Below are 26,743 nucleotides of genomic sequence, written 5' to 3' on the forward strand. Positions count from 1 at the left end.
TACTGCAGTGGTACAGTATAAGTGCCATGAAAGATAGTATAACTGAAGAGGGGGCCAAATGAAACTAGTGTTTACTCAAAGCAGTGCAAGCCAATGGTTTGACTCAACCTTCACAACAGCTAAATGAGTCAAGCATGATCCCCCCCATTTTATAGATGAGATAAATGAGGACAAACTAAGCTAAGCTTTTTGCTCCAGATCACACAGATAGTGTCAGTACTTACTCTGAAACTAATTTTTGACCAAGCTTTTGTACTTTCCATCCTACCAGGTTGGACTGTCACTCCCCACAGGGGAAAGCAGTGATGAAAATATAAAATATTAAGGATATATACAAAGATATTTGAAGACACTCTTGACATCTAGGATTAAAAATTAATAGTTTTTTGCCTTATTTTGAAATGAACTTTCTGCTCTTGAAATGAACTACTTGCTTTTAAGCAGAGTTTATCACTTAGCAATTTCTCAATAAATACTTGGTGAATATTCCATGTGTGAAAGTTGCTTGTGATATCTGTCCAGCACTTCCCAGTGAAACAAATAAAGAAAAAGAATGTTTGTACTCATTTTATGCAACAGCCAGACTAAGGAATCAGTAGCTACTTGTTAAGAGAAATCATCCTTCACTTATGAATTTGAATGCATGGTCTATCTTTCTCCAATTGGTAATGATGTGGCTCTGTGAGATCTGATTTCTTCTGGAGAGGGGAAAATACCTAACAGGAATTGAGTTATCTCAAGGAATCTTAGTGTTCTTGCTACCTTTAACAAGGAGAAGCATGCTGTCTAACACAGACCCTTTCTGGGAAGAAGAACATGACAACGATGTGTGTGCACCTGAACCTCATGGTGGGCATTTCATATTTTTCTGTTTTAATTCAAATCCTACACTATGGAAGCAACATATGACTTCTTAAAATAGTTCTGCCAGCTCAACCTCTGCTAACTTTAAAAATAGCTAACATTTACTGAGTGCTTACTACATACTGACACTGTGTAAAACTCATTACTGTCATCATCTTGCTTAATTCTCATAACAATGCTGGTAATTTTAATAGTTTCTCCATTTCACAGGTAACTTGTGCGAACTCCATCAGCCAACAAGAGGCATAGCCCAAACTCATGTTCCTAATCACTATGCAATATTACTTTAGTAAAGAGTGCTACTACTCATGGGACACTAGAGAGATATAAGACTGGAATAATTTTATTTAGTTAACAGCCTAGGGAAAGATCCTCTATTTAATGGCTGTCCTAAATTCTGCTGTTAGAAAGTGAATTCCAGGTGCTTCTGTCTCTAACTCTTGCTTTTAAGTGTGTTCAGTAGATTTCTATCTTCTGTCTTGATCAAGGACCATGTCTTATCTTTTGTTGGTTTCTCCAACTATGTAATGCAATGCTCTGTGGTTAAAGACATGCAATAAATAGCTTGTTAATTAAATTAAATCACCAGAGATGCCACAGAAAACTCATCATTCGGGCTGATGGTGGTCTGGACTTTGACCTGTGGTTATCAAGCACAGGAATCCCAGACCATAGGCTATACTTGGCTGCTTTCTAATTATAGACTGCCAGGCTTTTCAGTTACTGTTTTTCAGTGAAAAAGTGTTACCAAACTAGCCAAGCTATGATTCCTTAATTACATCTTACAAAGACGATCTTGAGTAGAATGAGTAAAAGTACATGATTTAGTTACTTTAAACACATAAAGTAAAATTATCTATTAAAGTTTCTAAATGACAAGTCTTTTCAGCAGCAGAAATTTTATGTACTTGAGATACATTTGGGCAAAGCTTCTTTATATAATGTATTGGAAAAGCAATGAAATAAAAGATAGGGAATGCATCTCACACAATGCATCATCCATTCATAATAATTTATTGAAAACTGAGTTGATGCCAGAAACTTGACCAAACTCTGAGTATACCAAGAATGATTCTTCATCTGACCAGTAAAGAGGAACCTTTGTATCATCCCTGTACCTCAAATGGCTTCTGTCAGGCTGGTTGTGGTGATGCATATCATAGAGGCTTGAAAAGCAAAGAGAATTGGTGCTTTGTGACCACCTAGAGGGGTGGGATAGGGAGAGTGGGAGGGAGATGCAAGAGGAAGGAGACATGGGGATATATGTATATGTAGAGCTGATTCACTTTGTTATAAAGCAGAAACTAACACACCATTGTAAATTAATTATACTCCAATAAAGATGTTAAAAAAAAAAGCACAGAGAATGAAAAGAATATGTTTCATTCTGTAGCCCAGTGAGCCTACATGTCATTGGTGAGACTGGGCTGCAGACAGCAGGAAAATAACTTGCAAAATTTCAAAGAAGCCTCTATTGGAGACTAGAAATGATTCTAAGCTTTGTGGAAAGAGGGAGAGAGAACAGAGACATGAAAAGAGAAGAGAAAGGGATAGCTTAAAGATGGCGGAGGAGTAAGACATAGAGATCACCTTCCTCCCCCAAATACATCAGAAATACATCTACACGTGGAACAACTCCTACAGAACACCTACTGAACGCTGGCAGAAGACCTCAGACTTCCCAAAAGGCAAGAAACTCCCCCACGTACCTGGGTACGGCAAAAGAAAAAACAGAGACAAAAGCACAGGGATGGGACCTCCACCAGTGGGAGGGAGCTGTGAAGGAGGAAAAGTTTCCACACACTAGGAAGCTCCTTCACTTGCAGAGAAGGGGCGTGGCAGGGGGGGAAGCTTCAGAGTCATGGAGGAGAGCGCAGCAACAGGGGTGCAGAGGGCAAAGTGGAGAGATTCCCACACAGAGGATCGCTTCCGACTAGCACTCACCAGCCTGAGAGGCTTGTCTGCTCACCCGCTGGGATGGGTGGAGGCCGGGAACTGAGGCTCGGGCTTCGGAGATCAGATCCCAAGGAGAGGACTGGGGTTGGCAGCGTGAACACAGCCTGCAGGGGGTTAGTGCACCACAGCTAGCCAGGAGGGAGTCCGGGAAAATGTCTGGACCTGCCTAAGAGGCAAGAAACCATTGTTTTGGGGTGCATGAGGAGAGGGGATTCAGAGCACCACCTAAACAAGCTCCAGAGACGGGCATGACCTGCAACTATCAGCAAGGACTGCAGAGACGGGCATGAGGTGCCAAGATTGCTGCTGCAGCCACCAAGAAGCCTGTGTGCAAGCACAGGTCACTATTCACAACTCCCCTCCCAGGAGCCTGTACAGCCCGCCACTGCCAGGGTCCCATGATCCAGGGACAACTTCCCTGGGAGAACACACTTCATGCCTCAGGCTGGTGCAACGTCACACCAGCCTCTGCCAACACAGGCTCACCCTACACCCCGTACCCCTCGCTCCCCCCAGCCTGAGTGAGCCAGAGCCCCCAGTCAGCTGCTACTTTAACCTCATCCTGTCTGAGCAAAGAACAGACACCCTCAGGCAACCAACACGCAGAGGCGGGGCCAAATCCAAAGCTGAGCCCCAGGAGCTGTGCAAACAAAGAAGAGAAAGGGAAATTTCTCCCAGCAGCTTCAGGAGCAGTGGATTAAATCTCCACAATCAACTTGATGTGCCCTGCATCTGTGGAATACCTGAATAGACAACGAATCACCCCAAAATTGAGGCAATAGACTTTGGTAGCAACTGTAGAATTGGGGTTTGCTTTCTGTGTCTAATTTGTTTTTGGTTTCATGTTTATTTTAGTTTAGTATTTAGAGCTTATTATCATTGGTAGACTTGTTTATTGATTTGGTTGCTCTCTTCATATATATATATATATATATATATATATAAATGTATACATACAAGTATGTGTGTGTGTATATACATATATGTGTATATAAATTTTTTTTCCCTTATCTCTTTTTGTGAGTAGTGTGTATGTGTATGCTTCTTCGTGTGATATTGTCTGCATCGCTTTGCTTTTACAATTTATCCTAGGGTTCTGTCTGTCTTTTTTTTTTAGTATAGTTTTTATTGCTTGTTATCATTGGTGGATTTCTTTATTGGTTTGGTTGCTCTCTTCTTTCTTTCTTTCTTTTCTTTTTTTATTACTTCTTTATATTTTTAACTTTTATTTTAATAACTTTATTTATTTAATATATTTTTCCTCCTTTTTTTTCTCCCTTTTCTTCGGAGCCATGTGGCTGACAGGGTCTTAAGGCTCCAGCCAGTTGTCAGGCCTCAGCCTCTTAGGTGGGAGAGGCGAGTTCAGGACATTCGTTCACCAGAGACCTCCTGGCTCCACGTAATATCAAGCGGCGAAAGCTCCCCCAGAGATCTCCATCGCAACACTAAGGCCCAGCGCCACTTAACAACCAGCAAACTACAGTGCTGGACCCCTCATGCCAAACAACTAGCAGGACAGGAACACAATCCCATCCATTAGCAGACAGGCGGCCTAAAACCATAAGAAATTCACAGACACCCCAAAACACACCACCGGACAAGGTCCTGCCCACCAGAAAGACAAGATCCAGCCTCATCCAACAGAACACAGGCATCAGTCCCCTCCACCAGGAAGCCTACACAACCCACTGAACCAACCTTACCCACTGGGGGCAGACACCAAAAACAACAGGAACTATGAACCTGAAGCCTGTGAAAAGGAGACCCCAAACACAGTAAGTTAAGCAAAATGAGAAGACAGAGAAATACACTGCAGATGAAGGAGCAAGGTAAAAACCCAGCAGACCAAACAAATATAGAGGAAATAGGCAGTCTTCCTGAAAAAGAATTCAGAGTAATGATAGTAAAGATCATCCAAAATCTTGGAAATAGAATGGAGAAAATACAAGAAATGTTTAACAAGGACCGAGAAGAACCAAAGAACAAACAAACAATGATGAACAACGTAATAAATGAAATTAAAAATTCTCTAGAAGGAATCAATAGCAGAATAACTGAGGCAGAAGAATGGATATGTGACCTGGAAGATAAAATAGTGGAAATAACTACCACAGAGAATAATTAAAAAAAAGAATGAAAACAATTTGGAGAGTCTCAGAGACCGCTGGGACAACACTGTATGCACCAACATTCAAAGTATAGGGGTCCCAGAAGAAGAAGAGAAAAATAAATGGACTGAAAAATATTTGAAGAGATTATAGTTGAAAACTTCCCTAATATGGGAAGTATAACCTAAGTCCTACACACACAAAGTCAAGAGTGCAGCATCCTGGGAAGAAAGCATATTTGCAATACTGATCCTAAATTAAGGTAGTGCTAGTTATAGATTAACCCAGTGACATAAGTCTATTTTAAGAGTTCCTGTCTCATATTAACGTATTTTGCAGGAGTTTCAAAAGAGAGAAATGCGCTACAGTAGTATTACTATCAAACGTAATGTAAAATGTCCTGAGGTACATGAATGATTTTTTGTGTAAGGCATATAGAAAACTGACAGAGCTTTATGGGCACATCTCTGTATCGGGTGGTTCAAATTAAAGCACTATCATTTGTGTACATTTTTCATTTTATTTCAATAATTATTTTCTCTTCCTTGCCCATATTAATAACGTATTTTGCTTGCTTGCCAGGGAACAGCTGTAGAGAATAGTGACTGAGGTCCTACTTAACACCTATACCAAGAACAACTCTGAAACCTGCCTCTCTGGGTCAAATCCAGATTCCATCATTCTTGGTCCCTTAGTCACTCTGCGCCTCAGGTTCATCATCTGTGAAATACTAATCATAACAGTGGGTTACCATTTTAGGTTTCTCATAAGTATTAAATGAATTAATACGAAGCTCTTAGAATAGTACCTGGTACACAGTAAGCATTTAAAAAGTATCAGCAATCATTACTGCTCTGATCAAGTCCTTATACTTTATATTTAATCATTATAACTCCTCTAAAGTCCATATCTTTGTCTCTATTTTATTAGCCAAATTTTATAGATGAGGAAACTGAAGCTTGAGGCAGTTATATTACAGTAAGTAATCAGATGTGTCTGATTTCAAAGTCCTTCTCCTTTCCATTGTACTGCATTAACTTATTCACATTTAAATCCCACTCTTCTCACCCATCCATCCTCAAACACACACATGTCCTTCTAAATAGAAATGTCTTAATCTCTTCTTTGGGGTTGGTTTTGTCCCTAAATTCTAGCTGCCTGATAAGTCCTCTGGACACCAGGATGAGATCCCCTCCAAAAGATGAGTAAGTGTTCTCTAAGACACATTTCCTCGATGAATGTTTCTGAGTTTGATGTTTGTCTGAATACCAAGCCTCCCAAAGACCAGAAACAGTTTTGAATTTCAGATATTCTGTGCCTATTTCTCAGAATGTGCAATCCGACACGGACATGAAAAAACTCACTCACTTATCTATGGGTGAACAAACCTATTATAAACGCTTCGGAGGATAAAGGGTTGTGCTAACTGGATTGGATGTAAGGACAAGTACAAACCAGGATGTCCTGGGCAACATGGGATATATGGTCACCCCACCTGTAACTTAATTTCTGCTTTCTGTTAGGGGACATTTGAAGAATGAACTATATGAGTAGCTCCCTATTCTCTGAGATTCACCTGGCTGTGTGTTACCTTTTCCTTTGTTTCTTCCTTTCTTTTTGTTGTTCTTTGAAACATTCTGTCACAGGAAGGGAAGTGGATAGGGTGCAGAGGATGAAGGAGGCAATTATCTTTGTATAAGCTGACTTATGTTGCTGTCCTATTAAAGTGAGATTTGAGAAATGCCATGAATGAATAAACAAGAACGTGTCAAGGAGGCTGTTCAAAGGAAGAAAAGGGAATTTCACCTTACTAGACCAGAGTAAATGATGTGAAGGGAAAAGATTACATGGAAACCTGCAGCCCTAATGAAGGTCAAAAATTTCCCCAGAGAAAAGACAATGGAGCATCGTTAAGCTGTGTTAATGAGAGAGAAAGAGGCAGATAAGAAAAAAGCGAGATTTAAAATTGTTTGTGCTAAATTGGGGGGAAAGTTCATATGAGACAAGCTAAAATTCTGGAGTCCACATAAAGTTGTGCAAAGAGGCTTCTAGGACCCCTCATTTGATGACATTCAAAGTCCAAAGGAACTTCTTGTGAAGTGGGGGATGGTGGGGAGGGTTCATTCTCATTGAAAAATGCAGAGAGTAACTCCTGATTGGTATGTGGAAAATTAATTTCTGCCATAAATACCTTTAAAGTATGCTTACCCAAAAATTATAATGAAGTGTGAGCTATATATAAATGAATTTGCTTCCTAATAGTCCCTAACAAAGACTACCTTTGTTCTTTATTTTCCACTTCTGCAGATTATCTCTACTTTAACCTGAACTCTCCTGGAAATGACTCTACTTCTGTAATACACAAGTCATCCACACTCCCCCTCCCCCCGCCCCATATACCATCTCCTACCATTTGAGAATCATTTTTCATAAAAAGTATGAGATTTGTCTCAATGGGAAGTTTATATTTGGCCAGGCTGGGCTTTGCATCCACGGAAACAAGCTGTAGGAGAGAGTGTTAGCTGTCATAGGCAGAGTGGGGCTCTAGCTAGGGGCTAATTGAGCTCAGTTCCCTCCCATGAGATCGAGATACATTATTTACTATTTTCTTATATCCCAGATGCTTTGTTCTGACAGCTCATTTGGCCCCACTGAGATGCACTGAGAAGTGAGCACCACAAAGCTCATGTTGATGCTCCCATTTTTTATAGACAGCTGCTTCCACTTCTGTCTACCTCTCCGAATCCCATGCTGGTCAGATGTAAGGGGAGCATCTTTCAATAGAAGCCTAGTCCACATATGTCCCAAACAGCCACAACGTGCAACTTCTCTCCTTATATAAAGTTTTATGGGCTTGTCTCCAGGTAGAATCACCTTGATTCTTTTTTTTTTTTTTTTCAGTTTTCCTTCTTTGGAGTTTATGATGGGTAGTGAAGGTACTAAGAGATTCTACATATTTATCCAGATAAGCAGGAACCATGCGTCAGTGTCACTGCATAGTTAGCTATCAACTACTCAGAAGCTGGACATTCACTTGGTCTCTGCTACCACAACAAGGCCGGGTATTGTACCTGTAAATGCTCCTGGAAGCTTCAATGACTGGCATATGCATCAGCAGCTCCTGATAAGGAAGAAGGACCACTACGCTGGGAGTCAAAAGATCCAGGTTGAAATCTCAGTTCCATGGCTTATTTCTGAGATACTGATAATTATCTCCATACTACTTAAATTCTTAAACCTAAATTTGCTCATACAAAGTGAAATTAACATCTGTACTACCTCACAAGGCTGTTGTAAAGCATTCAAATGAGAAAATAAATGAGGAATTAGTTTAGAAACAAAAAAACATGGTATGAAAATCAAGTATGGTTCCTCTAGACTACTAAAAAGAAAAGTTATAGTATAGGCTCTGGGTGTTGTAAATTTTCCACTCTTTCTCTCTTGAGAGATTCAATTCTTTACAAAAACCTCCTTCACTGCACTCATTATGACCCTTTATTTATTTATTTATTTATTTATTTATTTTTTTGCGGTACGCGGGCCTCTCACTGCTGTGGCCTCTCCCGTTGCGGAGCACAGGCTCCGGACGCACAGGCTCAGCAGCCGTGGCCCATGGGTCCAGCCGCTCCGCGGCATGTGGGATCCTCCCGGACCGGGTCACGAACCCGTGTCCCCTGCATCAGCAGGCGGACCCTCAACCACTGTGCCACGAGGGAAGCCCCGACCCTTTAATTTTTAAGGCACATAATCCTCTAAACATGATCATATTATTCACTGATCTGGACTTTTAACACCTTTCCTCTCCTCTTAGTTTAATTTTAATCTATTTAGGGTGTTTTAACTAGTTGAGTTTTGTATTTTTCACACAACGTCCCACCAAATTCCAAGTTACCAGTACTCCTTTGCATTTTGTATGGCGCTCTATAGTTATCAAAACATTTTCCCATAAATTATTGCATTTGACCCTCACAATAAACCTTTGAAAAGAACGAGGATAACTCTTATAAACTGACTTATACAGAAACTAAAATATACAGAGATAGTCACTCATTTTGATTTCAAAATTGTTTCTAACTCATAACACTACCATTATTTCAACTTGTTTTAGGTGTGCTTTAATTATTTTCTTACCATACATTGAAATCTCAATGTGTCAGGCCCTATGCTAAGTAGTTTGCACAATTACATGGAATTCTCATGAGAATCTTATGAGAGAGGAATCATTCTTGCCACTGCAGTTGAGTAAACTGAGGCTGAAATAGGCTAAGTAATTTCCCTAAGATTAGAGAGCTAGATAGTAGGAGATCTGGGACTTGATTCCAGTTTGGTTTGATTTCGAGGGTAATGCTCTTAACCATTATGCTATATTCCTACTCAGATTTATCTCATGTTCCCTTCTTTTCCTCAAAATACACCTTATTAATTGTCTTTGGCTATTCTTGACATTTTCATCACTGAACCCTCTACAGCTCTGCATCCACACTGGCTAATTTAAAACTAAATCTAAAGCATTAGTTCACTTTCAACCTTATCAGTTTGCTTTCTGCATATGGGGAAACTTAAAGTTAATTGACAAGCTTTAGCTTAAATCCTGAAAAAACATGCATGGGACATGCTGAAAACAAGACAGCACAGATCTTGATTACAAAACTGAGATCTGAACCACTAATACGAGACTAAGCCTAATCCCTGAAATGCACACATATGGGCCAATTCAAATCAGCACAGCAAAAGTTTTGAAAACTAAACTGAGATTTGAATCATCTGTTCAAGTCTCAGCATAATTTCCAAATCATGCAAACCTCTAACAGCCATAAACAAGCACAATCATAACTTAAAGAACTGAACTGAAACTTGAACCATCACCCACAGTAGACAAAACAGAACTTGGGGTCCGAATCTCACTTGTTCATTGCGTGCTAATGTAAAAACATCAACATTCTACAGAAGATTATTACAGGCCACAGAGTCTACGATACAATCCAAAATTATTTGACATACAAAGAACCAGGAAAATGTAACTCACATCAAAAAAACAAAAAAAGGGTAAGTATGCAATGCCAAAATGACAAAAATGTTGGAATTTTAGAAGATTTTAAAGCAACACTATGTTCCATAAAGTCAAAAACAAAAAACACATACCACACACATGAAATGAATATATGAAATCTCAACAAAAAATAAAAGCGATAAAAAAGAACCAAATGGAAATTTTAGAACTGAAAATTTAATATCTGATATTTAAAAAAATCACTAAATGGATTCAAAGCAAAATGGAAATTATATGTAAATAACAAAGGAAGAAAGATTGAAAAAGGTGGCCAGAGCCTCAGGAACCTATGGAATATCAAAGGTCTAGTATATGTACATTTGAAGTTCCAGAAAAAATGAAGAAATAGATATTGGAATAGAAAAACATTTTGTGATATAATGGCTGAAACACTTCCCAACTTTAATAAGAGACACACATTTGTAGATTCAGAAATCCTTGATGTACTCCCAAAAGGCTAAACTCAATGAAAATTACACTGGACAGATTACAAACTGCCAAAATTCAAATATAAAGTACTGAAACCATGTAGAAAAAAATGACATGCCACTTATAGGAGGACAATGATTTGAATAATTATTGATTTCTCAACAGAAACCATCAAGGTCAGGAGATAACATCTTTAAAGTGCTAAAATAAAGAAAAAAATCTTATCGAAGCATAATTCTATATTTAACGAAAATATCCTTCAGAAATGAAGAAGAGTTAAAGATGCTTTCAGATGGAATAAAACTAAGAACTTGTGTCACTAACAGATGACATAACTTTTCTATAGGTAGTGCTAAAAGAAATTCTAAGTAGACTGTTAAAGGTTAGGCATGTATATTGTAAGCTCAAAATAACCACTAAAAATAAAGCAACCATCAAATAAAACACACATACACAGGCACAGAGATATATATCCAAAAAGCCAAGTAATAAATTAAAATAAAATACTAAAACTATTCCCCCAAAAATCAAGAAAGAGAGGATATAGGAACAAACAAACAAAACAGAGAGGATAAATAAATAAGAAACTGGTGGAACTAAATCCAACTATATCAATAATTCATAAACCATTATTGGTTTTACTACTCCAATTAACAGAGATAGACAAATGGGTAAAGGCGAGACTGAACAACTATATGCTGCTATAAGAACCACACTTAAAATATAAAGACACAGATAGGTTTAAAGTAAGTGAATGGAGAAAACATGAAATACTAATAGTAAGCATAAGACAGCTGAAGGGGCTTTGCTAATATCAGGTAAAATAGACTTGACGCCCTCTTGCGAGAGCGCCAGAATCACAATTAACTGCTGAACAATCAACGACAGGAAGACACTGGAACTCACCAAAAAAGATACCCCACATCCAAAGACAAAGGAGAATCCACAGTGAGATGGTAGGAGGGATGTAATCACATTAAAACCAAATCTCATAAATGCTGGGTGGGTGACTCACAAACTGGAGAACAATTATAACACAGAAGTCCACCCACTGGAGCGAAGGTTCTGAGCCCCACATCAGGCTTCCCAACCTGGGGATCTGGCAAAGGGAGGAAGAAATCCCAGAGAATCACACTCTGAAGGCTGGTAGGATTTGATTGCAGGACTTTGACAGGACTGGGGGAAACAGAGACTCCACTCTTGGAGGGCACATACAAAGTAGTGTGTGCATCAGGACCCAGGGAGAAGGAGCAGTGACCCCATAGAAGACAGAACCAGACCTACCTGCTAGTGTTAGAGGGTCTCCTGCAGAGGCGGGGGTGGCTGTGCCTCACCACGGGGACAAGGACGCTGGCAGCAGAAGTTCTGGGATGTACTCCTTGGTGTGAGCCCTCCCAGAGTCTGCCATCAGCCCCACCAAAGAGCCTGTAGCCTCCAGTGCTGGGTCACCTCCGGTCAAACAACCCACAGAAAGGGAACTCTGCCCCAAAAATCAGGAGACAAGCGGATTAAAGTTCTACTGAGCTCTGCCTACCAGAGCAACACCCAGCTCTACCCACCACCAGTCCCTCCCATCAAGAAGCTTGCACAACCCTCTTAGATAGCCTCATCCACCAGAGGGCAGACAGCAGAAGCAAGAAGAACTACAATTCTGCAGTCAGTGGAACAAAAACCACATTCACAGAAAGACAGACAAAATGAAAAGGCAGAAGGCTGTGTACCAGATGAAGGAACAAAATAAAACCCCAGAAAAACAATTAAATGAAGTGGAGATAAGCAACCTTCGAGAAAGAGAATTCAGAATAATGATAGTGAAGATGAGCCAGGACCTTGGAAAAAGAATGGAGGCAAAGATCGAGAAGATGCAAGAAATGTTTAACAAACACCTAGAAGAATTAAAGAACAAACAAACATAGATGAACAATACAATAACTGAAATGAAAAATATACTAGAAGGAAGCAACAGCAGAATAACTGAGGCAGAAGAACAGATAAGTGACCTGGAAGACAGAATGGTGGAATTCACTGCCGCAGAACAGAATAAAGAAAAAAGAATGAAAAGAAATGAAGACAGCCTAAGAGACCTCTGGGACAACATTAAATGCAGCAATATTCACATTATAGGGTCCCAGAAGGAGAAGAGAGAGAGAAAGGGCCCGAGAAAATATCTGAAGAGATTATAGTCAAAAACTTCCCTAACATGGAAAAGGAAATAGCCACCCAAATCCAGGGAGCACAGAGAGTCCCAGGCAGGATAAACCCAAGGAGTAACATGCCGAGACACATAGTAATCAAATTGATAAAAATTACAGACAAAGAAAAATTATTAAAAGCAACAAAAACGACAAATAACATGCAAGGGAACTCTCATGAGGTTAACAGCTGATCTTTCAGAAGAAACTCTACAAGCCAGAAGGGACTCACCTGATATTTTAAAGTGATGAAAGGGAAGAACCTACAACCATGATTACTCTACCTGGCAAGGATCTCATTCAGGTTCGACAGAGAAATCAAAATCTTTACAGACAGGCAAAAGCTAAGAGAATTCAGCACCACTTAAACCAGATCTACATAAATGCTAAAGGAACTTCTCTAGGTGGGAAACACAAGAGAAGAAAAGGACCTACAAAAACAAACCCAAAACAATTAAGAAAATGGTAATAGGAACATACATATCAATAACTACCTTAAATGAGATTGGATTAAATGCTCCAACCAAAAGACACAGGCTCGTTGAATGGACACAAAAACAAGACCCATGTATATGCTGTCTACAAGAGGCCCACTTCATACACAGACTGAAAGTGAGGGGATGGAAAAAGATATTCCATGCAAATGGAAATCAAAAGGAAGGTGGAGTAGCAATACTCATATCAGATAAAATAGACTTTAAAATAAAGAATGTTACAAGAGACAAGGAAGGACACTACGTAATGATCAAGGGATCAATACGAGAAGAATATATAACAATTATAAATATATACGCACCCAACATAGGAGCACCTCAATACACAAGGCAAATGCTAACAGCTATAAAAGAGGAAATCTACAGTAACACAATAATAGTGGGGGACTTTAACACCTCACTTAAACCAATGGACAGATCATCCAGACAGAAAATTAATAAGGAAACACAAGCTTTAAATGACACAAAGACCAGATAGATTTAATTGACATTTATAGGAGCGTCCATCTGAAAACAGAATATTATACTTCCTTCTCTAGTGCACAAGGAACATTTTCCAGGATAGATCACATCTTGGGTCACAAATCAAGCCTTCATAAATGTAAGAAAATTGAAATCATATCAAACATCTTTTCTGAACACGAAGGTATGAGCTTAGAAATCAATTACAGGGGGGAAAAAACGTAAAAAACACAAACACATGGAGGCTAAACAATACCTTTCTAAATAACCAAGAGACCACTGAAGAAATCAAAGAGGAAATCAAAAAATACCTAGAGACAAATGACAAGGAAAATATGACGATTGAAAACCTATGGGATGTGGAAAAAGCAATTCTAACAGGGAAATTTATAGCAATACAATCCTACCTCAAGAAACAAGAAAAATCTCAAATAAATAATCTAACCTTACACCTAATGGAACTACAGAAAGAAGAACAAACAAATCCCAAAGTTAGTAGAAGGAAAGAAATCATAAATATCAGAGCAGAAATAAATGAAATAGAATCAAAGAAAACAATAGCAAAGATCAATAAAACTAAAAGCTGATTTTTTGAGAAGATAAACAATATGGATAAACCTTTAGCCAGACTCATCAATAAAAAGAGGGAGAGGACTAAAATCTATAAAATTAGAATTGAAAAAGGAGAAGTTAAAATGGACAACACAGAAATACAAACCATCATAAGAGACTACTACAAGCAACTGTACGCCAATAAAATGGACAACCTGGAAGAAATGGACAGATTTTTAGAAAGGTAAAACCTCCCAAGACTGAACCAGGAAGCAATAGAAAATATGAACAGACCAATCACAAGTAATGAAATTGAAACTGTGATTAAAAATCTTCCAACAAACAAAAGCCCAGGACGAGACAGCTTCACAGGTGAATTCTATCAAACATTTAGAGAAGAGCTAACACCCCTCCTTCTCAAACTCTTCCAAAAAATTGCAGACAAAGGAACACCCCCAAACTCATTCTACAAGGCCATCACCTTGATACCAAAACCAGACAGAGATACTACAAAAAAAGAAAATTACAGGCCAATATCACTGCTGAATATAGATGCAAAAATCCTCAACAAAATACTAGCAAACAGACTCCAACAACACATTAAAAGGATCATACACCATGATCAAGTGGGATTTATCCCAGGGATGCAAGGATTCTTCAATATACGCACATCAATCAATGTGATACACCATATTAACAAATTGAAGAATAAAAACCATATGATCATCTCAATAGATGCAGAAAAGGCTTTTGACAAAATTCAACACCTATTTATGATAAAAACTCTTCAGGAAGTGGGCATAGAGGGAACCTACCTCAACATAATAAAGGCCATATACAACAAACCCATAGCAAACATCATTCTCAATGGGGAAAAACTGAAAGCATTTCCTCTAAGATCAAGAACAAAGTAAGGATGTCCACTCTCACCACTATTATTCAACATATTTTTGGAAGTCCTAGCCTTGGCAATCAGAGAAGGAATACAAATTAGAAAAGAAGAAGTAAAACTGTAACTGTTTGCAGATGACATGATACTATACATAGAGAATCCTAAAGATGCCACTAGAAATCTACTAGAGCTAATCAATGAATTTGGTAAAGTTTCAGGATACAAAATTAATGCACAGAAATCTCTTGCATTTCTATACACTAACAATGAAAGATCAGAAAGAGAAATTAAGGAAACAATCCCATTCACCATTGCAACAAAAAGATAAAATACCTAGGAATAAACCTACCTAAGGAGGTAAAAGACCTGTACTCAGAAAACTCTAAGACACTGATGAAAGAAATCAAAGATGACACAAACAGATGGAGAGATATACCACGTTCTTGGACTGGAAGAATCAGTATTGTGAAAATTACTATACTACCCAAGGCAATCTACAGATTCAATGCAATCGCTAACAAATTACCAGTGGCATTTTTTTTTACGGAACTATAACAAAAAATCTTAAAACTTGTATGGAGACACAAAAGACACCGAAGAGCCAAAGCAGTCTTGAGGGAAAAAAATGGAGCTGAAGGAATCAGACTCCCTGACTTCACACTACACTACAAAGCTACAGTAGTCAAGACAATATGGTACTGGCACAGAAACAGAAATATAGATCAATGGAACAGGATAGAAAGCCCAGAGATAAACCCACACACCTATGGTCAACTAATCTATGACAAAGGAGGCAAGGATATACAATGGAGAAAAGACGGCTTCTTCAATAAGTGGTGCTGGGAAAACTGGACAGATACATGTAAAAGAATGAAATTAGAACACCCCATAACACCATATACAAAAATAAACTCAAAATGGATTAAAGACCTAAATGTAAGACTGGACTCTATAAAACTCTTAGAGGAAAACATAGGAAGATCACAGCAAGATCTTTTTTGACCCACCTCCTAGAGTAATGGAAATAAAAACAAAAATAAACAAATGGGACCTAATGAAACTTTGAAACCTAATGAAAGCTTTTGCACAGCAAAGGAAGCTATAAACAAAACTAAAAGACAACCCTCAGAATAGGAGGGAAAAATATTTTCCCTCATATAAAAATATTTTCCCTCCTATCATTTGCAAAAAAAAATATTTGCAAATGAATCAACAAAGGATTAATCTCCAAAATATATAAACAGCTCATGCAGCTCAATAACAAAAAAACAAACAACCCAATCCAAAAATGGGCAGAAGACCTAAATAGATATTTCTCCAAAGAAGACATACAGATGCCCAAGAAGCACATGAAAAGCTGCTCAACATCACTAATCATTAGAGAAATGCAAATCAAAACTACAGTGAGGTATCATCTCACACCAGTTAGAATGGGCATCATCAGAAAATCTACAAACAATAAATGCTGGAGAGTGTGTGGAGAAAAGGGAACCCTCCTGCACTGTTGGTGGGAATGTAAATTGATACAGCCACTATGGAGAATAGTATGGAGGTTCCTTAAAAAACTAAAAATAGAACTATCATATGACCCAGCAATCCCACTACTACACATATATCCGGAGAAAACCATAATTCAGAAAGACACATGCACCCCTATGTTTATTGCAGCAGTATTTACAGTAGTCAGGTAATAGAAGTAACCTAAATGCCCATCGACCAACGAATGGATAAAGAAGATGTGGTACATATATACAATGGAATATTACTCAGCCATAAAAAGGAACTAAATTGGGTCATTTGTAGAGACGTGTATGGACCTAGAGACTGTCATACAGAGTGAAGTAAGTCAGAAAGAGAAAAACAAATATCATACATTAATGCATATACGTGGCATCTAGAAAAATGGTATAGATGAACTCGTTTGCAAGGCAGAAATAGAGATGTAGACGTAGAGAACAAACGTATGGACACCAAGGGGGGAAAGGGGCAGGGGTGGTGGGATGAATTGGGTGATTGGGATTGACATATATACACTAATATGTATAAAATAGATAACTAATAAGAACCTGCTATATAAAAGTAAAATAAAATTTAAAAAAAAGACTTTAATAAAATGAGTATTACCACAGATTACATTTTATAACAACAATAAGAGAAATTAATCAGGAAGAAATAATTATCAATATCTATGTACTTAATTACAAAACCTCAGTATACATAAATGAAATACTGAGAGAATTGCAGGGAGATAATTTTTTGATCATCGTAGAAGGTTTTAACAACTCTCTTTGATCAACTGATAGAACAGGTAGACAAAAACTCAGTAAGGACCTAGGAGATCTTGTAGTAGGGAAGAACAAATCTGACTCCACATTAGATGTTTCTTTTTCTTTAACCTTTGTGTTCCGTTGCCTGTGCTTAGTCATGCTGTCTCTGCACCTTTTGTAAAAGAATGTTGCCTACGGTCTGAAATATACAGGATAGCCTATTCTCAGGGCTCTGACCTTTAAGAGTCCATATATATAGGGATAAAAAGTTTCAGAACAGAGAATAACATTTGTCTTGTCAGAGGTTTACAAGAACATTGTGACCTGACCTACACAGACACCTGCAAGAACAAAGGATTCCTGTACCAAGAAATTTGTAACAAACAACTACCCCACCCCCACTTTCTGGTATAAAAGAAGCCTGAATTCTGACTAGGGTAAAATGTTTCTTTGAGACACTAGTCTGCCGTCTTCTCGGTCTGCTGGCTTTCCGAATAGAGTCGTTATTCCTTGCCCCAACACCTCATCTCCCGATTTATTGGCCTGTTGTGTGGTGGGCAGAATGAGTTTGGACTGAGTAGCAATCTCAACATTTTAATCTAATTATATTTATAGAGCACTCCATCAGGTAAGTGAAGAATACACATTCTTCTCAAGTACACGTGGTAGATTCACTGAGATAGACCATATTTTGGAGTATAAAACAAGGCTGTTAACTTAAAAATCTAAGTTATATAAAGTGTATTCCTCACATCAATGGAATTAAATTAGAACTAAATAACAATAAACATTAAGTCAAACCCTATTGATCTGGAGATTAAACAACACCGTTTAATTCATGGGTCACAGACAAAATTACAAGAAGATTTACAAAATATTTTGAACTGATATGATAATTAAAATAGAACATAAAATTCGTAGGATGCAGCTAAAGCACTGGTAAGTGGAAAACTTATAACATTAAATGTACATATTAGGAAAGAAGATCTAAAATCAATAGGATTCCATCCTAAGAAACAAAAGGCAAGAACCAAGTAATAAAAGAAAGTAATTAATAAAGATAAGAATAGAAATCAATAATATTAAAAAGAGACAGAGAGAGAAAACTAAGTAAAAATCTGGTTCTTTGAAAAAAATCAAGAAAATTGACAAACCTCCAGCTAGATTTTTCACGAGAAAAGGAGAGAGAACTTAAACCAAAAGTATCAGTAATAAATGTTTAATGTGTAGGATTTGTCACCACAGACTGTACACATTAAAAAATAAGAAAACACTATGAACAACTTTGGGCTAACAAGTTTGACAATTTACATGAAATGGACGGCTTTCTTGAAAGATACAACTTATAAAAACTGACACAAAAAGAAACACAACAGCTGAATAATTGTCTATGTCAGGTAAAGAAACTGAGTCTGTTATGAGGCCAGGGGTTTCACCTGGGACCAGCATGTCTTCTGTGAATATACTTCTCTTGGGCACATTACTGCATGTTTCCCATAGGAGGTAAGTAGGGGGTGGGATGATGGAAGAATGAAGCAGGTACACAGAGGGCTGCAAGCAGGACAAGGCTCATGTATAGGATCCTTGGATCCTTGGTTTAAAAAAATGTCTCTATCTTGTTACAACTATCAATTTAACCTGAGCCACCAGAAATCAAGTGGGAGAAATGGAGACTCAAGGAGGGAAAGACAAGTCCTTTCACTGAGCACCGATAATGTCAGTGTTTTGAGGCAAACACATCTCCATCACTTCCCCTAAAGAACAGAATGAAGGGCAGAATAAAAGAGCTAAGAGAAAATGAAGCCTTGAGATCCTTAACCAGAGGCCAAAAATTTCCAATTAATTAAATCTCCAAATGTCAAAGTATACAATTAAATCTAGTAGAGCTTTATTCTATTATAATGATTCTCTAATTCTGCTACATTTTCCCACTCTTTTCAAAAAGGGTAACCAATTAATCTTCAATTTCTTATACCTACTTATAATTTTAATCTAACTTTGATGTATCGCTTTCCTACCCCATTCCCAATTTGCAGTTTTCAGGAAATATTTTTACCATCCAGGGGAATAAATCACCATCTACTTAGCAAGTTCAGAGTAACGGGTAGAGAAGCTTACAAAGAACAGCCCGAATCTAATTTTCTCTCCAGAATCTTCTTGCTACTCAATTAAGCGTATCCTTAATGCTGGTCTGCAGCCTTTGACCCTCTCCCCAACTCCCAGGTCTGATTATTTACAACGAAAGAACAAACAGGTTCTTCCTCCTCCTAAAACGTTGGAAGTGATGAAAAATTGACATTATAATGGAATAATCCTAGTTCACCCATACAAAAATGGAGCCGGGCAGCCCCTGAGGATCCGGTCTCAGACATACTCCCGCATCACTGAGAACTTGACATTTCTGAACTGTATCAAACATAAGGACACCACCAGCTGTTTTCAAAACAATATCTGCTAGCAGCTGCTAGCTGCTCTCTTGTAGTCTTAAAGTCCCTTCCCCCTTTTTGCAACTATATAATCATTTGGAACACCAACAAATCCTTGCTTAGCAAGCACCCTTACCTCTTGCCAGCTCCAGTCCTAATTCTTGACAAAAGAAAAATTAGGTAACATTGTGGGTTTGTTTGTTTTTTTGCCTTTGTAAGCTTCCCCCATTTTGTATTCCTGGCGGAACACAGATCAAATGCTTTCTTGGATTTGTGCTTTCTGGGCTGCAGTCCTACCAAACCCCAAATAAAAGCATTTTGTGTCACCTCAACGAGGTCTCCGTTGTTGGAATTCTCAGTTAACAGAAGTTAGTATTCTTTCTGATTTTGAGACAGAAAGGAGTGGCAATTAAACTTAATTAAGTAAGCCTAACTAATTGACTATCTCAAAATCATCCCTTTTGTATATTATTATATTTATAATTTATCATTCTGTTTATCTCCCATTCAAAACAGCAAAATACGTTCACAGAACTGTGTTGTCCACATCAAGATCTAGTCAACAAAAAGACTTAAAATAATAAACACCAAATTTAGAAAGGTCTTCCTTCCACATTCTAATGAATGCTCAATACATAATAACATTTTGTGTCCATATAGCTTTGAAGTTGTTTATCTCTCTGGGCTGCCAGGAAAACAGCAAAGCTTAACCAATGCGTGGACCCATCAGATCTACACCTGAAACTGGACAAGCTTTGGATTGTTCAAAAGCAAATTACCAGAAAATCAGTGCATACCTTAAGAAGAGAAGGAGTTATTAATCTATCGCATGATAACATGCACTTATATCATTGATTGAACCCTGTATTCACTTAGTCAAGCATTAATTCCAACACTGATGTAGCCGCATTGGTAACATTTAGGCCCTGTTTTATGCTAATAAAAATCGCCCTGTGTCTCTAGCCTGGTGATACAACACACATTTTTCACTCTGGGTTCAGGAATAAGTTCCTGTTTCTCACAAGGGCCTACTCAAGTCCGAACAGTACTTTGCATTCCTTACAGCAAATCACAGGGTCCTGATACTCATGACTTTTGCCACTACAGACAATTGCTCTGAAATCACAAAGTCCATACACTGGAACAGTTTTGTGCACCGCAGAAAGTGCTATAGCAACAGGGACACACTGCCCCACCTACCGGGCTCAAATTTCTTGAGATTTGCACTCCAGTTTACCCAAGGAATCCCCGACTGATGCCTCTTTTCTTGGTTTCATTATCAATAGTCACCTTCCCTCATGTTACCACTTTCCAAGGGCTCTTGGTTTGGGCCCTTGAATTATATGGTTGCTTTAGGGTGTCAGTGTGATGCCTCAGAAAGGGTTTCAGCATGAGCCATACACCCTTCACCTCCCTACAATATCACAGGCTTTGGTGTTGAGTCCAGCTCTCTTACCTCTTCCTTATTGCGAATATCGCTTGGGAGGTTTTGTAGTCTTCTGCCAGTCAACCGGAGTGCCGGATAATTTTAGTCTTCAAGAGAAATAATCTCTGTCCTGCCATCTTGCCATCCAGAAAGTTCCCTGAGGAAATACGATGGGTCAAACAAGTATTAGGTAAGTATCCTAGAACTTCACCTTCAAACAGAATTTAAACCCTAGAATCTCTCAGAGGCGAAAAAGGATCTTGTCCATCCCCTCCCCCCTGACAATGTGTGGGCATTGCTTTGCTTTCTATAATCAAAGGGTCCTTATGAGGGCCTTCTCAAACCAGTAACATTGTGGTCCAAGGTGGCTTGACCACACCACCATCAGCAACAGAAACAGCAAGCAGTTTTGAATGGCTGTTCTCTTGAACAAAAGAAAAAAGTTCCGCCTCACTGGGTACCTCCTTGTAAGTACACACATTTACACACCACACACACACACACACACACACACACACACTTTTGTAATAGGGAAGAGCAAACCTGACTCCATATTAGATCTGTTCCTTTTACTTTAACCATTGTGCTTTTTGGCCTGCACCTTTTGTAAAAGAACGTTGTCTATGGCCTAAAATATATAGGATAGCCTATTCTCAGGGCTCTGACCTTTAAGAATCCATTCATATAGAGATAAAAAGTTGCAGAACAGAGAATAACATTTGTTTTGTTGGAGGTTTATAGGAACATGGCAGCCTGACCTATGTGGACAGATACAAGAACAAAGGATTCCAACACCAAGAAGTTTGCAACAACTAATCACTGTCTCCCTCCCCTCTCTCTGCTTTTAAAAACGCTTTGCTGAAACCCTTAGAGGAGTCTGGGGCTTTTGAGGCACGAGCCACCCATCTCTTTGCATGGCTCTGCAATAAACCTTTCTCTGCTCCAAACTCTAATGTTTCGGTTTGTTTGGCCTCACTGTGCATCAGGCACGTGAACCTTGCATTTGGTAACACTTTTTCTACATAAAAATATTTCAAACTTAGCACAAGAACTCACTCAACTAGTCAAACAATTTAATTTTTTGTCTGCAAAGGTCTTCATAAAATAAACCATAACTAAAGTACCAACACACTGATTCAGCAAAATATTATCAGTTCTGCTGCAGCATCTTTCCCTAAGGACATCAGCTTATAATAATTGATTTTTCCTAGAAATAGAAAAAGTCTCACTTCTCTCTTCTCCCTTTAACACACAAACATGCCTCGTTTATAAACTTAAAGGTTACAATTCCCTCACCCCATCCCCATAACACTGACAGTGTTGCTTTTTACCATACTTGCTACCTCTACAAATAATCTTCCTCCTAAAGCAGAGAGGGGGGGGGGGGGGAGGAGAGAGAGAGAGAGAGAGAGAGAGAGAGAGAGAGAGAGAGAGAGAGAGTGTGTGTGTGTGTGTGTGTGTGTGTGTGTGTGTGTGTGTTGAAGGGGGGGAGGCGTAGTAAGGAGTGTACAAAGCCCTCCTGGGAACTGTTCCTTTGTGATGGCTCATAGTCTCATTCAGTTTTGCAGTCTTTGGGTCACTAGTCCAAATATTTTAGGGACAACATGTGCATTTTCTTAATCTCCTTCCCCCGCTCCCAAAATACAGCACCAAAGACTGATTGAAGAATTAGCTGTGGAGAATCTAACCCAGAACTAACACGCACACACCAGAAGAAACACCAGCAGTGTCTGCATCCCACCATCAAAGCGTTAGAAGTACCTGATATTTAATCTAAGGAATTTTAGCTGAATGCTTCAGCTCATTTCCAAAACAGATCTGCTTGCAACCTGGAGCACATTGAGCTGTGTGGCAACTCACCAGTATTGGTAAAATTCAAACACATGCATTAAAACCAATCAAGTTTTGACAATGTACATTTCATGGTTGTTTCAGTAACTTCAGGTTGGAGATGGTGTCCCCTCCTCTCAAGGAGAGGGCTGCGCCGGCACCTAATGCAGCAAGCATCCCTGGCTTTTCCTCTGGAAAAGGCATAGACGTCTCTTACAGGAATTTCCTACACTTCCTTCAAATGAGAATAATAATAACCTTTTACTGAGACCGACTTTCGCATCTGTTACCCCGAGGGCCATTTACCTGTTTGCCTCTCTTCCCACCCATGCCTCCCACAGCTAAACTATAAACCCCTTCAATGCAGAGGTTGTGTTTCACTGACTTCTGTGTCTTCAGCATTTAGCATGGCACATACTGCCTGGCACATTAGGAGTTAAGAAAAATGGACTGAAGTGATGTCCACATCATAGAAATCATACATTTAAAATGAAAGTGAATCACAATTTTTTTTTTCCCACTATTCACAGAGCCTTTATTTAGACTACCTAAAGGCAATGTTTGGAATGGTACTTCATGCCTAAATGAGTAAACGCTTAAAGATAAACTGTTTTTAGTTGTATCTTTGTTTAGTATGAATTATCTGTGAAACTTGCTTACCTCACTTTTTCTGTTATTACCTGCATATAAACACAAGTTGAACTTGTCATTAAAAGAACCGATAAGAAAAGCTGATGCGACATAGCTGCTGCCAGGGAGAAAAAAATTTTCCTTTTATCTTTCTAGGTTCTTTGGCTGATCTAATAATCAAATTTTAAAAACAAATTAATGGCGGTAGGGGTCTGGGACTTCAAAGGGAAGGAAGACAATTTACAGGAAGATGGGAAAAGCAAATGTTTGGTAAAGAAACATTTGCTATGCCAAGCAGAGACAAGAGGACACAGAGCGGTATGTGTAAAAACAGGCTTCCCTAATTTTCTCCCTGTCTACCATAGCTAGCTCATGTCCTTTGTAGTTATCTTCTGGTGATAGCTCTCTTCCTGGAATAGAACCTCTATCTAAATTCTTTTTAGGAAGTTAAGGGGAAGGTAAGAAGAAAAACTTCCTTAGTCTTCTGTTTCTTAAAAAGAATCAGCCTAGGGCTTCTTTGGGGGCGCAGTGGTTGAGAGTCCGCCTGCCGATGCAGGGGACGCGGGTTCGTGCCCCGGTCCGGGAAGATCCCACATGCCGCGGAGCGGCTGGGCCCGTGAGCCATGGCCGCTGAGCCTGTGCGTCCGGAGCCTGTGCTCCGCAGCAGGGGCGGCCACAACAGTGAGAGGCCCACGTACCGGAAAAAAAAAAAAAAAGAATCAGCCTAAAATAATCCTCATGCCAAAAAGATATATTTTGAGGTGGCATATTTTGCTCCCCTACACTGGGAAGGGAGGGTAGTTTCCATTAACTAAATTCTAAAAACTCATGTGAGGCTGACGTTGTCAAACCTCTTAAATCCCAAGATTAAACTGTGCCATTTGCAGCTCTGCACAGAGCCTGGACCCTTCTGAGAACTCACTCTCCACACAGAGCCTGGGTCATCGTGGGGAATCCTACCACCTGGAAATGGTTGGTGGAATTCTGAAATTCACAGACATGCCCTCCTAGTCATTTTACTTTTTCCCCCCACTTCACAGCTGTTGAAAACGACAATATCAAAGGCAAATTTTCTGCTGAGAAGAAATTTCGTTTGAAAAGATCCTGAGAAAAATATTCTTCAGAAAACGGTGTTTGTTCCTGACAATAATATCTTTCTTAATACTGATCTTAAAAAAGACCCTGAATTGAGATATCAATGGTATGCCATGGTTCAATCCTAGGCAACAAGTTACAATTGTAACAGCAAGTTTCAACATGAAAATAAGATGTTCCTTCCTCATTCCTGAATTAAATATCCTTTATATGTTTTTCACAGGGCTAAAATCAAACAATGCTGGAATTAGATAGGATGGTTTCCATATCCGGATAGTAACAACAGAGGGTTAGGAGAAGTGGTATATAATAGCACAGCATACAATCTTGTTTTGCTGCTGTCCTCTCCCTTTCTGTTGGTCTGCAAACTGGCCCCCATACACAGAGGGAAAGGAGAGACTGAAGAAAGAGGCAGACCACTCCAGATGGGTAGGCGGCAGGTTAACAAGCAAGGGAACTTACATACGAGGCTTGTCTTGGGGGCTGCAAGATGAGGAGATTTCTGCACCAGCCTGCCAGAATCTTACAAGTTTACAGAGAGGCTTTAATGGGGCTCAGCCATGCATACTGTCCAGATGTTCACAACATTGTTTTCTCAAGGCTGCGCCCTTGAACTGACTCCAGCCATGGGAAGGGTGGGCAGAACGTACATTCCAAGGACTGGGGAGGGGATTAGGAGCTTCCAATTGCTGGGGTCCAGCTCACAGGTCATCTGGGAGTCACGTCCTCTCAGTGACCCCTCAGCATCTTTGCCTGCTCTCATTTTTACTGCCTTTTCAAATTCCCCTGGATCTCTCAGCAGTGCTTCTTCTACTCTGCAAATAAGTCTTTTCGTGTCTCTGAAGCCTTGACACTAGCCAAAATCCAGATCCTTGGTAGTTACACATCTACCTGAAATTGACTTATCAAGGTATATTTCACAACAAAATGAAATGCTTCCTAACTAACTGGAATACTTGTAATAACTGAGGTAAATTTTAAAGTCTGCACCTTATTATAAACTAACGTGCCATCGTTGTCATATCACAGGTGAAGCAGAACATCCTTTTGGGTTAAGAAAAGGATTGGTCAGGTACATCTGGGAAGGTCTGTGAAGGCTCTGCAAAGGACATGACATTTCATTCAAGGCAGAAGTGATAACAAGAGCCAAGGGATGGAAGGATACAATAAATGCTATGGTCTAGGAGAAGGAAGTTTGATTGGACCAGACATCTGTGATTTGGGAGCAGTGGAAGATGGAGCTACAAAATATTTGAATTTTCGAATCAGGAAAGTCTGGAATGTGACTGAACTGCTGGTGTATTAGTTTCCTATTGCTGTTGTAACAAGTCACCATAAACTTAGTGGCTTAAAACAGCACAACTTTATTATCTTACAATTCTGTATGCCAGAGGTCTGACATGGTCTCACCAGCCTAAAACCAAGGTGTCAGTATAGCTACTGCATTCCTTTCTAGAGGCTCCAGCGGTGGATCCAGTGCTGATTATTCAGGTTGTTGGCAGAATTAATGATGACCCTCCACCCCTTTTCCTCTTTGTTTCTTCCTGGCTGTCAGCTGAGGGCCTCTTCAGTTTCTAGAGGTTGCCCAGGCTCATGTCCTCTTACTCCATCTTCAAAGCCAGCAATAACAGGTAGACCCCTGCTCACATTACCTCTCTCCCCACAGCCATGACAGGTTCTCTGCTTTTAATGGCTCACGTGTTAGGTTGGACCCATCTGGATGATCCAGGATACTCTCTCCGTCTCGAGGTCCTAAACTTTAATCACATCTGCAAAGTCTTTTTTGCCATGTGAGGTAACATATTCACAGGTTCTAGGGATCAGCTTGTGGACATCTTTGGGTGACCATTAATCTGCGGACCACAGTCGGTAAATGAAATATTTCAGTTGATGCAATAGCGGATAAATCAGTTGATATTCTATACGACTTATCTGAAAATGTGGTGTCTCATTAGTAGTCAAGCTTAAATTGTCCTTTGTGCTCATAGAAGAGTGCTTGCTGTGAGACTCTATGGGCAATTGAAAGAATCTTCTTTTACTTGTCTCAGGTTCTTTTCTTATAATTCTCCT

General features: G+C 39.2%; 1 long non-coding RNA gene across 1 annotated transcript in view; it reads right to left on the reverse strand.

Annotated features, from left to right (window-relative positions):
* LOC307190766 overlaps nt 1-26,743 on the reverse strand; it is a 441,469-nt gene that overhangs the window by 330,945 nt on the left and 83,781 nt on the right. The window contains exon 2 of the long non-coding RNA XR_013829533.1: nt 21,149-21,275. This is a non-coding gene — a long non-coding RNA (uncharacterized lncRNA). The remainder of the gene's footprint in view (nt 1-21,148; nt 21,276-26,743) is intronic.

Source organism: Stenella coeruleoalba, assembly GCF_951394435.1.
Source record: "Stenella coeruleoalba genome assembly, chromosome: 8".
In the NCBI taxonomy this organism is placed as follows: Eukaryota; Metazoa; Chordata; class Mammalia; order Artiodactyla; family Delphinidae; genus Stenella; species Stenella coeruleoalba.